Here is a 13,751-nt window from a genome sequence, read left to right on the forward strand (position 1 = left end):
ACGTCCCCTGCAGGCCTAGGCCTGTTAGCAAGGGGGAGACCTGCACCTCCAAATGGCTGGAGTCTACTTTTACGAATCCAGAGTAATCTGGGGGGTTTGAGTGCCTACTCACTTCACATGGCGACCCTGGCTGGGGGGTGACCCCGGGGCGTGTTGTCATCGGGCACGGCGAGGCCCACACTCCAGCAGCCACTGCCACCGAGGGGACAGTCGGTTACTTCTCGCCCCCGAGCCGGAGGGGTGTGCCCCAGCCCAGCGGGCCACCCGGGGAGCACCAGGGTCTGTCGGGAGCCAGAAGGGGCAGGAGGAAAACAAGAACAAAGCCTTTATTGTGGTTGTTGGGGGACGTCGGGCAAGCAGGGTGTGCAGCTGAACAGGCCAGGGTTGCAGCGGCGGCCTTTCGTGGTCCCGTACCCGGCGCTGTGCTGACGTGGGGCAGGGGACGGTCTTGCGTCCTTGGGACCTTGTGGGTAACCTTGTGATAAACAGCAGGCGGGGAGGGCTGCGGGCTCCGGGTTTGCTGGGCTGGAATTCAAGGACACCACGCAGGGAGTCGCTCACCATCTGTAGGAACCGGTTGTCACTCAGGGCTGTCCCTCCGTGTCACAGGCTCCAGGACGTCAGAGACTGTAAAGTACAGAGAAGAAACATGACCAGGACGACCGCGCGATGGCTTGCTGCCGGGTCACACGCGGGTTCAGATGGAGCGTTTTGTGAGTAGCCGTCGGGGCCCTGTTGCCACCGTGCAGCCTGTGCCCGTGGGCTCTCGGGGCTCACTGCTGATGATGCTGCATCGGGTCAACAGGAAACCTGACGCTGTTCCCTGCACAGACCTCACAAGGTGGCCTCGCATCTTTCCATCCCCGGTTCCCAAGTTGCAGGCGGAGGCACAAGCACGCAGCTGTGCGGGGGAGGCAGCCCTGCCCTCGGGGAGCTCTCCGTTCTGCGGAGAAAACTGCCTCCATATCGCCCAATGGTGCTGGTAAGAAGCACACTCCCAACAAACCCATAGCACGCAGCACATTTGGGGAAAAAGAGGGAGAAATGCGGCTTTGGGTTCCACGGACAAGGAAAAAAAATTAAGAAAAAAGAAAAAAAAAAGGATTCTTTGGGGCCTTTATTCTCTTTGCTCCAGAGAGTTGGAGGTGGGGGGCAGGGGGTCCCTCAGCATCTGAATCCCAAGAACCGGCTGAGCAGGAGCAGGTCTGCGGCCATACCCCGAAGCACCGTGTTTGACCCCAGAGCTGGCCCTTCACCTCACAAAGCACAACGTGCTTATTAAATCTGTCTTATTTCACCAAATAACGCTGAGCTTTGTGTTTGTGTGCGTTTCGGTTTTATTTTTTATTTTTATTTTTTTCTATTTTTTTATTATTTTTTTATTTATTGGAGTCCAGTTTGCCAACATCTAGCATAACACCCAGTGCTCATCCCGTCCAGTGCCCCCCTCCGTGCCCGTCACCCAGTCCCCCCACCCTCCGCCCACCTCCCCTTCCACCACCCCTAATTCGTTTCCCAGAGTTAGGAGTCTCTCATGATCTCTCACCTTCTCTGATATTTCCCACTCATTTTTCCTCCTTTCCCCTTTATTCCCTTTCACTATTTTTTATATTCCCCAAATGAATGAGACCATATAATGTTTGTCGTTTCGGTTTTAAATGCTGTCTGTAACCTACATACCAAGTTTAGAACAAGTAATGGATTTTGACCTGAGACTTGAAAAATCTTTTCTAAAGGGAACACAACGCCCTCCAGAAGTCTCAACCAGAAGCCAGGATCCCACTGACAGTTCTTTAAATTAAGTATGTTTACTGTTTTAATTAAGAATTCAGACAATATGGGGCAGCCTGGGTGGCCCAGTGGTTTGCGTCGCCTTTGGCCTGGGGCGTGATCCTGGAGACCCTGGATGGAGTCCCGCGTCAGGCTCCCTGCATGGAGCCTGCTTCTCCCTCTGCCTGTGTCTCTGCCTCTCTCTCTCTCTGTGTCTCTCATGAATAAATAAATAAAATCTTAAAAAAAAAAAAAAAAAGAATCCAGACAATATGAAATTTACTCCCAAAACCAGAGAGAGAAAGATCGTCCACACCTGGAGACGGCACCACGACTCTCCTGTGACACCTGTCCGGGCCGTCTCCATGACCTTACATGACTCATCCTCAGTCCTGCTACACACACGGTCGTGGGCTCTGGTTTCGTGCAAAAGGTCGCTCAGGCATTTTTGGTGTGATCGCCGTTTCTAAGACGGACAATGTTTTATTATAAGAATTTGCCATTATCTGTCCTACCAACCCACTATTGGTGGGTGTTCTGGTTATTTCCGATGTTTTGCCGTAACAGCATCTCGGGAGCACCCTTGCGTGCCTGCCTTCCCGCGCCCTTCCCTCCCTCCAGTACACCTGGAAGTAGGCTTGTTCCAAGGAGCAAAGGCTGCCACCCAGGCTGCACCCACCCGAGGCAACCCGAGAGGGGGCTCCAGGTCTCCCAGTCGCGGGCACCCAGCCCCTGCTCCCCCCACCGCCCCGCTCATCTGGCGGCCCACACCCCGTGCATGTACACACTCACACTCACACTCACGCAGCAAGCCTGTAGCTCCTCCCTGACAACTTCAACACATGTACCTCCCGTCGACCCTGCACCCTTTCTCCTTTGTCCCAGATTTGTAAGGACCACAGAAGCCAGTCTCGAGCCCACCCCTACTCTGCCCCCACCCCTTCGTCTCCCAGAGGCCAGTGCGTTTGTTCTGACCCACAGGCCGTATCCATGCTTACTTGTCCTCCTGGGGCCAAGAAGATGGAACAGAGTCCCCGGGGGTTCTCCGCTGAGAGCATCGAGTCAGCCTCACGACCTGTTGTTGGGCCCTTCCCAATTCCAGGGCAGGCGCAGCCTGGCCAGAGGGGCCCCCGCAGACAGGCAGCCAAGGGAGAGCAGAGGGCTCAGGCCGCTCAGAAGGCACCTGCCCGCCGGCCGCCCCCCCCCCCAGCTGCACTTATGCCTGGTGTTCCCCGGCTGCCTCCCCCCAAGCCTCAGCTTCCTCCTCTGCCCCAGCTCCCGCCCGCAAACTCCACCCCTGACCTGAGGCCTCGGCCCCTCCCTCTGGCTTGGGTCGGGCCTGGGGTGCTTAGGAGAGCTCTGCACACAGGGCAGCTGCTCCTCGGTCGGTGCCTACGTCAGTGCGGGCCAAGTGCATCACCAGCCTTCGTGAAGGGGGTGCAGGGGAGGCTCGTCTTCCCGAAGATGCAGTTGGAGCATCTTCATCAGGAGATGGGAGGATGGAAGAGCAGTCCCTGCGGAGGGCGGCCATGTGCACAGGCACCCACAGGCCGCCCTGGAGCTTGCTCCCCAGCAGAAGCCCAGCTCCCAGGATGGAGCCCCCGACGGGGCCTGAGCGGCAGGGAGTGCTCCTGGACCAAGCTGTCTACACAGCACAATTAGGAAAGGGCTCGGAATGAAATTAAACGGCAGCCCGGTTACACTTTAATCACCGCAGGCAGATCAGGACTCTGCTGTGGTCACAACAAAGGAACCTCTATCCATTGTCCTGTGGGGATTCGCATGGGGGACGCAGTGATGCTCCTGCCAGGCGCGCAGCGTCTCCGGAAAGTCACTGTGTCCTCCTCAGCAGCCGGGCGGGAGCTGAGGCGCAGAGCCCTGTGCAGGTGGCTCCTGTGGGCCTGGGCTGGAGGACGGAGGGGAGCGCAGAGCCGGCCCAGCGTGGGGGGGCGGGGGGGAGCAGCCAGAGCCCGTGGCCCTGAGCTCAGGGGGGCCAGGCCAGCAACACGGCAAAGCAGAAGAGGAACAGCAAGCCCCCGCGTGAGGCCCGGCGCCCACAGGGAAGGCAACGGCCCTGACCAGCTCTCAGGGCTGGGGCAAGGGGACGCTTCCAAGGTTCTCCCATTGTCCTCACTGTGCCCACCGGTGACTCGTGGCTGAGCACGCCTGTCATTGCACGGAAACTCATGCCCGCCCACAGCCGCCTGGCCTCGGACCAGAGAGGGTGCAGGTGGGGAAGGTGCTGCCCAAGGTGGCCGCTGCCAGCATTCAGGGGGCTCCCAGAGGGCCGGGCGTGGGTCACTGAGCCCCTGGGGCGCCGCAGGGTCCTGCCTGCAGCAGGTGCCCGGGAACCGCGGAGGCAGGTGTCCCCTCCTGCGGCTCCACCAACAGATGGGGGCGGGGACAGGGGGACAGATGGGAGGGCTGAGGTGGGGGAGGGGATGGCATGTAGGGGGTCCATGGCAGTGGGGAGGACGGCGTGGGGGGCGGAGGTGGGGTGGCAGGTGGGGTGGACGGGGATGAGACGGTGGGGGGATAAGCACGGGCACCAACCACTGAGCAGCCTAAACTCCACTTACTGGGTATCCACAGCTCCCAGCGGCGCCAGGCCCGCCCCCCCACCAACCCCAGCCCCCTGCAACACCTCTCGGGGGCCCCGCCCACCAGTGAGAGCCCCCCTCCCCTCCCCCTCTCCCCTCCCCCCCAGGTCCTCGGACTCTAAGCCGATGCCCCCACCAGGAGGTCAGTGTTCACGGGGCAGGAGCTCCGACCCGGCCACAGCCCACGGCACACACCCCGACCTTATGGACCCGGCTCTTGAGCGGCCAGGTCAGGTCCTTCGGCAGCAGCATGCCCCCCCGGTGGAGTCGGGGGTGATGCCGAAATATGCCCCCACCCCCCCCGGCCCCCAGGCCCAAGGGAAGGGCCCTCCTGGCCGCAGCTTCCTGCCCAGGTTGGGGGCACCGTGAATGAACAGGCGGGCGCAGCAGTCAACCCCCCCACACACACACAGTCCACATACCTACCGGGCACTTTACCTGATTACATCATTGCTCCTCTTTTAGCGTTTAAGGAAGGACTGTTTCCTGCGCGCTGTGTGTAGGGGAGGCCGTGCACCTCCACAAGCGCACAGCCCAGGCAGGCGGGCCCAGCCTGGGAGCCCCGGGCACCACGGCGGCTGTGCCCCCAAACAAGAACATGGACCGCCTCTCTCGGGGGCACCGACATGAGCCGTGAATGACGAGGCCGCTCCCAGAGTGGGGCCTCAGGGTCCCTGCCTCACGGACGCACAGCCCCACGGACGCACAGCGAGGGACAGGCCACCTGTAAGGTGACAACAGGAGGAAGGTCCCGCTTCACCGGGTAGAGCCCAGTGTCAGGCAGCAGCTGCGGCCCATCGGGGCCAGAGCCTGGGGGGCGGCCAGCAGGGGCTGCCCCAGGTCGAGGCCCTCCCGAGCCATTGCCCCGACGGCGGCCTGCGCTCGGGCAGCCACTCCCCAGCCGGCCGGGGCAGGGGGAGGCGCAGCGGGCTGGTCCCCCGCAAGCCTCCAAGGGAGGAAGGGCTGACCCCCCGGCCCCGGGGCCCCTCTGACTCGGGTTTTGTGGCTCAGGCTCCTGCTGCTTCCCGCGGCCCGTCATCAGGCCCCTCACAAGGCCCGGGGACAGGATCCTGGCTCCTCCTCTCTGGCCGTGGCCCCCGCCGGGGGACAGGTGCAGCTCCCTCCCTCAGTGATCAAGCCACACCTGAAACCATTCAGCAGGGCAGCGTAAGGGCTGCAGAGTGTTAACAGGCGAGGTGAGCCAGCGCTACGACATCCGGGTGACAGCAGACAACAGGCCGTCTGATGCGCTGTTTAGCAGTGGCTTGTAATTCTGCACACGAGGGCCGTCCTTCCGCCGTGTGGACTCTAATGAACTGTCACAAACACATTGTTGAGGGGCTGATGGATCATGCCGGGGAGACGGGTAATCCAGCTCCCGCAGCCCGCGTCAGCCTGCGCCCAGGGCCCAGAGCCATGCACCCTGGAGACTCGCGCTGCAGCGGGGCGGCCTCCCTGCACCCGCCGTGGGGAGCACGTCAGCACCCACAGAGGTCCCCGCTCCCAGGCCTTTCGGGTCCTGTGGTCCCAGCAGACACAAGGGGCGCCTCAGAGGATGGTCCGCTGAGCTCTAAAGGACCAGAGCCCGAGGCAAAGGGGCAGACCCAGTGAGGTAGAAAGTATCTGGGGTGGACGGGAGGGTCTGTGCATTGTGGGGAGAAGCCGTGGGGTGGACGATGAGCGTCACCAACAGTCCACCTGCCCCCCATCAAGCTGGTGCAAAAGCAGGTGCATTAAGGAAAGTTCTCTCCCCGTGTGAGCCCAGAAGGCGCCCGTCCTCGGTTCCACGTTAGTCATGCTGTTCAACTCTATCCAACACCTGCTCAAAGACGACCGTCTGGGCTCCAGAGCAAGAGAACCAATGGGGGAGAGAGAGCGTTCTCTTAAGGACTCGGCTCGTGTGATTTGCGGGGCTGGCAGGTTCTAGACCAATGGGGCAGGCCAGCACGTTGGAAATCCAGGTAGGAGGTGACGCTACAGTCTGGACACAAAATTACTTCCTTCTCAGGAAAGCTCGTTTTTGTTTTTTTTTTAAAGATTTTATTTGTATTTATTCATGAGAGAGAGAGAGAGAGAGGCAGAGACACAGGCAGAGGGAGAAGCAGGCTCCATGCAGGGAGCCCGACATGGGACTCGATCCGGGGACTCCAGGATCACACCCTGGGCCGAAGGCAGGCGCCAAACCGCTGCGCCACCCGGGCTGCCTGGAAAGTTCGGTTTTGGAGACTTAAAAGCCTTCAACCAATTGGACCAGCCTCTCCCAGCTCCCACATTATGGAAAATAATCTATTTCTCTCTCTCACGGTCAACCGATGGTAAATGCTGAGTCTACAAAATACTTCCAGGGCAACACCTAGACTGACACTTAACTAGACGACTGGACACCATGGCCTAACCTCGTGGACACCAAAAATCACCCCCCTACCAAGGGGCATTGCCAACCAAACGAGCTCGTGCAACTACACGACACGTCACGGGAGGACTATTTAGGGGAACCGCAGCCGTCTGTGGCTCACGTACTCGGTTTCACTAAATGTGACACAGCAACAACTGTATCGCCTTTTTTTTTTTTTTTTTTTTTTTTTTACATATTATTTCTTAGGAAAGGAGCAACTGCTGATTAAATCTGGACACCATGCGATCTCCTGACGTGGTTTTTGTTTTATATTTGTCCGGGGAGCTGGTTGGGTTTATCTCGGCCCCGTCTGCTGCTACACGTTACTCTTTTACATATGTAGAAAGAAAAACAGCAGATAAATTGAGTGAGACACTCTCAGGACTGCTTCCCAGCTTCCCATTCAGAACGTAACGCTCCTGATTCACTTTTGGTTCCGAGCTGGTGGTGCTCAGGTTTCCCCCACGATGCCCATCTGTGCGGTCCCAAGCTTGGCGGTGGCGACGGTTTTAAAGGAAACTATATGAGAACTAAAAAGAGATGTGGGAGCTCTTAAACAGGTTTTGCAATTATGTAGAACAAGCGGCCTTGAGTCCCGCTTCAGGAAGGCTGCTGGCACAGGCCCGGCCCACGGCTCCCTACAGCGTGGTCCCTGCAGCTCAGAAAGGTCCATCGACACTGTCCCCTGGGTGGTCTCTAGGCCCCTGACACCAGCCTGCACGACCCTGCAGTCGAGGGGCTGGAGCTTCGGAACGCCGAATTAAGAATTCAGACAATATGGGGCAGCCCTGGTGGCTCCACGCTTTAGTGCCACCTTCAGCCCAGGGCGTGACCCTGGGAGTCCTGGGATCGAGTCCCACGTCGGGCTCCCTGCAGGGAGCCTGCTTCTCCCTCTGCCTGTGTCTCTGCCTCTCTCTCTGCGTCCCCCACCCCTGCCCTTTGCTGCATGATCCAGAGTAAGAGATGCAAGACCTGGACTTGACTCCTGGAAGTGGCAGGTGACCAGTTTCTCAGAGCTTCAACTCCCTCATCTACAAAATCAAGATAATTAGGAGTGCCCACGGCCTTATCCCCATGATGGTTTGGAGAAGAGAGAGAGACAGAGAGCGAGAGAGAGCGAGCGCAGGAACAGGGGGGAGGGGCAGAGGGAGAAGGAGAGGGAGAGAGAAAATCGTAAGCAGGCTCCGGACTCCGTGCGGAGCTCAGAGCGTGGCCAGACCTCACGACCTAAAATCATGACCTGAGCCGAAATCAACCCATGCTTAAGCGCTGAGCAAGGCGCCCAAGCACATCACCTGTATTAGCGACAGTTGTAAAGACGTGACTTGCCCTCAGCACGGTTCCTGTGGTGATACAGATGCCGGTCACCACCACCACTGCCGCCGCTGCTGCCGCGGTCACTGAAAGCTGTGGACGACCGTCATCACTGTCATTGTTCTCCTTTGGAAGCCACATCTGATGGCTGAGATAAGGCTTTCCTCGACCTAAGGATCAAGGGCTGGGAAACGGTTAGCGTCAGCCTCCTTCACCAGCGTTTAGTAGGTTCCCAGGTGCCTGGGACAAGGCTAGGCAGAGGGCAAGCAGAGAGCCTCCACTGTCCGGGCGATTAGGTTTCACAACGAGGTTGCACAGGAGCTAAACTCTGATGGGATCGTGCATCATAGGGCTCAGATGCGCTGGAAAATCCTGAACCGCAGAATCACAGAGCTACAGTCTCCACTTTCCATCAAGAGATCTAGAACAATCCAGCACGACAACCAGGCCGGTCCAACCACCGGCCTGGAAGTGATGGCGGGCTCAGCCACGCACCCGCGGACAAGCCTTCCTCCTTGCCCGGCTCACTTGCTCCCACCTCTCGCCCTGGTCCCTGGGCATCATCATCCCAACAGACGGCCTGGTCTGCACCCAAGCCCTTTCCTCAGGCCCTGATTTCAGGGAAAACCTAGACAAGGCAATGACTACAGTGTTCTGAATTTAGACTTCAACTTCAGAGAAGAGAGGGCTCGTGTCATTGGAATAAGTGAGTTGTCAGAGAAAAAGGAGCAGAAGACACAGGCTTTACACACACTTTTGGGAGAAATCCTCATTTATAGGGCAGAAGAGGAAGGGACTGTGCCGGTCCCGACGATGCAGAGACTAAACCTTCCATGAGACGTGCCAGGGCTTTGGGTGCCTGACAGGTTGCTGTGGCTTCTCCGTCTACGGGGCTGGGGAGACAGCCCAAGCCGTCTGGCCCCTCTGGAGATTTGCATTTCTTCCAAATAACTGACATGGAAAACAAGGTCTGGACCCTAACCTGCTCTCTACTGTTTAAAAAAAAAACACAAAGCACATTTGTGCTACTGAGGATGCTCCCTCCTGCTTAAGCCAAGAGATAAAAACCAAAGGGGAAAATCCAAAGACTCAAAGGTCACCACGTACAAGCCCTTGACTCTAAGTCCATATAAGACTTGGTTCCCTGGCTTTCCCGCTCAGGCCTCCATCCCCCTCTCCTACCGCCTTTCACCCTCCAGACAGGTTTCCCCAGTACCAGTAAGCGGGAGGGTGGGAGGGAGCAGAATGCGGAGTCAAGTGGAATAAAGGTGCTCATCACTGTCTGATGCCACAGAGGCTGAGGGACGGGAGGCTGAGGAAGCGCCCTCACCCAGCTTTTCAGTCTTTGGTGACCTTTAAGAACACAGGCCCAGAGGGAGTGAAGCTGAAGACCGCGTGAGCTGGGAGGACCAGAGGGAGCACTGCATCAGGTAAACCCGGCAGCGGCGAGAGGGAACAGCGGCCAGCTGCAAGGCTGAACAGCACAGATGTTGCGGGGAAAAGGTCGGGAGCGCATCAGACGAGGCCAGGACGGGCGAGGGGCTGCCGGGAGCGTCCACCGAGCTCCTGCCCACCTCCCCCAGCCCGTCTGTGCTTCTGCATCCACACTATGCACCTGCATCACCCAGCGGTGTGCTCAGCAGACACTGGGCAATGAGCAAATACGTGCACGATGAAATCAGAGGCAAGAAAGAAGGATGAGGAATGGAGAACTTGACATACAAAAGAAGGGAAATGGGAGTTTCCACTGGATCATCTCGACTTCCTCAGTTGAGTAAGAGAAAACTGTCATCTCAAAATGAGACAGATGGAGGAGGCGCTAGAGGGAGGACGCAGAGCCGCCTCGGAAGCCATGCGCTCAGCTGGGCCCTGGCGCCCCGGTGGGTCCAGCCCCGGGGGCCTTCGAGGACTGAGGGCCAGATGGGTCCTGGCATTGCAAGCAGGGCCGGGGGGGTGGGGCTCCGAAGGGCGGCTCCAGCCCTCACGGCACGCAGGCCATGCTGCTCGCTGTGACACTCCGTGCATGTGTGCGGAGGTGCGGGGTCGCAGGCACACCTGCTCCAGCAGCCCCGGGCCCGGTCAGCCAGAGGGCCCGCGGCCCCACCTGCAGCCGAGGAGCCACCCGCTGCGGCAGGGGCACGGCAGGCCCAGCGCGGGCTCCTGGCAGGTGCACGTCGGCAAAGGTTTCCCGCTGAGCAGCCCTCCAGCCCTGGCCGCACACTCGTCATCTGGAAACACTGGGTATGAACAAGCCCCATAAGAAGTCTATTTAACTTATTGCAAGAGATTCCCAAGTTACTTTAGTCAGTGAAGGAAAAGGAAGAACCGTTGGAGCCTTTAAGTCTAATTTCAAATGTTGTAAATTTCTAAGTGGTTGTAAGAAAATGGTTCTAAAACCTTTATCGCCTACTTGTGTGCACAAAGTCTCCAGTCAATGGTGCCTATCAAGACTTCCAACAAATCATCAGTGAGTCTGGGGCAGAAATCAGAGCTATTTTAAGCACCAACACTGATATATGAAAGAAAAAAAAGGTATGCTCACGGAAACCCGTTCAATTTTCTCATCTTAAAATTTTTATGGATTTCCAGAATTCTTACACAAATTCATCACCTAATATATCTCTCTAGGACTCTGTATGTTACGATTCCTCATCACCTCTCACATAGAAGGTAATGAGCGCTGTCACTGCGTGCTGCCTAGATGCCACCGGACGCCCTCCTGGCTGCCCAGCGCCGCTCAGACGTCACCACCTCCTGTGGAAGCCACGACACAGGAGGCTTGGGGAACAAAACCAAAGAGGATGAGTAACAGCTGGCATGGGCGCCGTGGGCCAGGCCGGCCACCACGCTACGGTCCTGCAAAGCTCCCGCGTGAGGAGCGCGCACCGAGGGACCACCACGCAGCACCCAGGAGGTTCAAGGTGCGGTTGCAGGTGGCCTGAGCCCACCCGGTGGGGCAAGTGCAGGGAATGGGGCTACTCACCTACTGGAGGTTCCAATCCACCCCAGGTAAACACCTGCAGGCCGCGGCCGCCTCAGGATGCCCCGGAAGCATCCCTCCCTGAGACGTCACCATGCATCACACACACGAAGCCCCTCCGTTGTTAGGTGGTCCTCTTGCCCTGGACTCCAGTCACCTGAAATGTCACTGTATCCCCTGTTCTGTGACTGCAACCCACCACACCGGCCTCGGACATCATCCACTCGGGGCACCACGTCCAGGCCTGGAAAATCACAGTGTGGGGTTTCACTGCACCAGGCAGTGGATCAGGTTCAGGTCTGCTTGGGCCACTGACCGTCTTAGGGACTTCTGGCCCCCTGTGTCCCTCTGGCCTCAGGTTCCTCATTTGGGAAAGGGTTTTACTAGATGATCTTTAAGGTCCCTTCCAGCCTTGACATTTTCCATTTCTGAGGCAACCGATATCCCAAAGATTGGATTATTTTTTTAAAAGATTTTATTTATTTATTCATGACAGAGAGAGAGAGAGAGGCAGAGACACAGGCAGAGGGAGAAGCAGGCTCCATGCAGGGAGCCGACATGGGACTCGATCCCCGGACTGCAGGATCACACCCTGGGCTGAGGGCGGCACTAAACCCCTGAGCCACCCGGGCTGCCCGTCAAAGATTGGATTAAATGTTGGTTCACACCTCTGGGTCAGCATCACTGGGATGCAACCCCCTTGACAGCAGCTCTGTCCCTGGTGCTGAGAACAAATGTGGGCACATGTAAGGACTCAGCAAGTATTGGATGGACAGATGGACAGATGCATGGGTGGATGGATGGTAGATGGATGGACGGATGGACGAATAGATGGACAGACAGATGGATGGATGGACAGGTGGATGGATGGACAGATACATGGACAGATGGACGGATGGATAGATGGACAGATGGATGGATGGGTGGACAGATGGACGATGGATAGATGCATGGATGGATGGATGGACGGACGGATGGATGGATGGATAGATGGACAGATGCATGGACAGATGGATGGATGGATGGATGATGGGTGGATGGATGGACAGATGGATGGATGGGTGGACAGATGGACAATGGATGGATGCATGGATGAATGGATGGACGGATGATGGATGGATGGACAGATGGATGGATGGATGGATGGACAGAAGGATGGACAGATGGATACACTTCCTAGGAATATTTTCGTGTCACAGTCTCTGTTTAAGACACTGTAAAGTTCATCCATTTGAAGAAAGCTCCAGTAGGGCAGCGGGAGTCAGCCCACCACAGCCTACGTGGCACATTCAATGTCAAAACCACACTGGGAGAAAATGTACTGAAAGTGGAGTTGTGAGAACACGCCCCTCAGAATTCCCAGGCCGGGGAGCCAGGGAAACTGGATCCTCACGTGCCCAGTTTTGGAAGGTTTCCGGAAGGAGGGAGGACTTAAGATGCTGTTTGGAGGATGAGAGTCCGCGGGGTCGTGGAAAAGAGCACGAGGCCTGCGTTGGAGAAGCCGTAAGTGGCTGAACCGAGGTCCCGTCCTCGTGGTGAGTGGGGAGGACCCGCTCTGCACGCTCAACACTCGCTCGGTCTGACCCTCGGCCCCGCGAGCCCTGGTAAGAAGGGTGACGCCCAGGAGGCCAGAGAGCCTGAGGAGCCGCCCTCCTCCTCCCGGCCTCGCTGGGGGAGCCCTCCAGCCCCCGGGGTCAGCCCAGAGTGACCTGGGACGTCTGTCCACCTGTCTCGCCCCCCGCAGCTACCACCTGCCTCCCCCTGGGTCACCTGTACTGTCACCAGGGCAAAGCCTTCAGACGATGAGCCTGGGCACAGCCTTAGGACGCATCTTCCCAGGGCAGGTCGCCTGCCGTGCCACAGGTGCATCCCTTCCTGGGGGTGGAGGCCGGCGACCCCCGGTGGGTCTGTCCTGTTCACCTGCCTGCTCCCGGCGCTTGGCCCTGGGTGCCTGCGGGCACCTGCAGGCACCTGCAGCTCCTTCTCCATCCTCACCCGGGGACCTCCCTCCTGCAGGTGCCACGGACTCCGCCTCCTGCACTGCTCCAGCCCCAGAGGCCCCATCCTCCATCCTCAAATCTCTGTGACCTCTGACCCCGCTCCCGGCGTCGTATCCTCGCTCTCTGATCACAACTGCACACATTCTCAGGGCCCAGGAATGAGACCGTGGGCATCACTGGGGCCAGTGCTGCCCACCACTGCTGAGGCTCAAAACTAGCCAGTGGCCCTCCAGTTATAAGGGAAAAAAAAAAAAACCAGCTAAGGCGCTGACAAGGCCTGTACAACCAGGTCCTTGGTGACCCCTGGGAGTGGACGTCTGCTACTCACCTTTGCTCAGCTGCTTCCTGCCGCCAGAGCCCCCTTGTGGTGCCTCCAGCAGCCAGGCCTCCGTCACCTCGGAGCCTCCCCGGGGAGCCCTTCTCTCACACACGCACACGGCAACCCCCTGTCCTCCGGGTCTTTGCCTCAGTTTCACCTTCGCAGCGAGGGCCTCCTCCCCACTCCCTCCACGTCGCCATGGCTTCCCTCCCCGTCGCTGCCCTGGCACCTGCCACCCCCCGTCTCTTCCTTCCTTGCCCTATCACCTTCCCGGAGGCTCTGTATCTTCCTTTCTCACTTGCCTACAGCCCACGTCCCCTCACTAATGAGCTCCAAGGTCTAACCACAACCTCGGTGCATCTAATTGTCCCCA

The 13,751-nt window shown here is 58.4% G+C and overlaps 1 long non-coding RNA gene across 1 annotated transcript; it reads right to left on the minus strand.

The window, feature by feature from the left end:
- Positions 1-396: 396 nt before the first annotated feature.
- On the minus strand, positions 397-2,936 carry LOC121499416. The gene is made up of 3 exons (XR_005990116.1): positions 2,769-2,936; positions 2,087-2,236; positions 397-627 (listed from the first exon to the last, which is right to left on the minus strand). It is a non-coding gene; the product is annotated as an uncharacterized LOC121499416 (long non-coding RNA).
- Between the last annotated feature and the right edge of the window lie 10,815 nt (positions 2,937-13,751).

This window comes from Vulpes lagopus, chromosome 10, assembly GCF_018345385.1.
Source record: "Vulpes lagopus strain Blue_001 chromosome 10, ASM1834538v1, whole genome shotgun sequence".
In the NCBI taxonomy this organism is placed as follows: Eukaryota; Metazoa; Chordata; class Mammalia; order Carnivora; family Canidae; genus Vulpes; species Vulpes lagopus.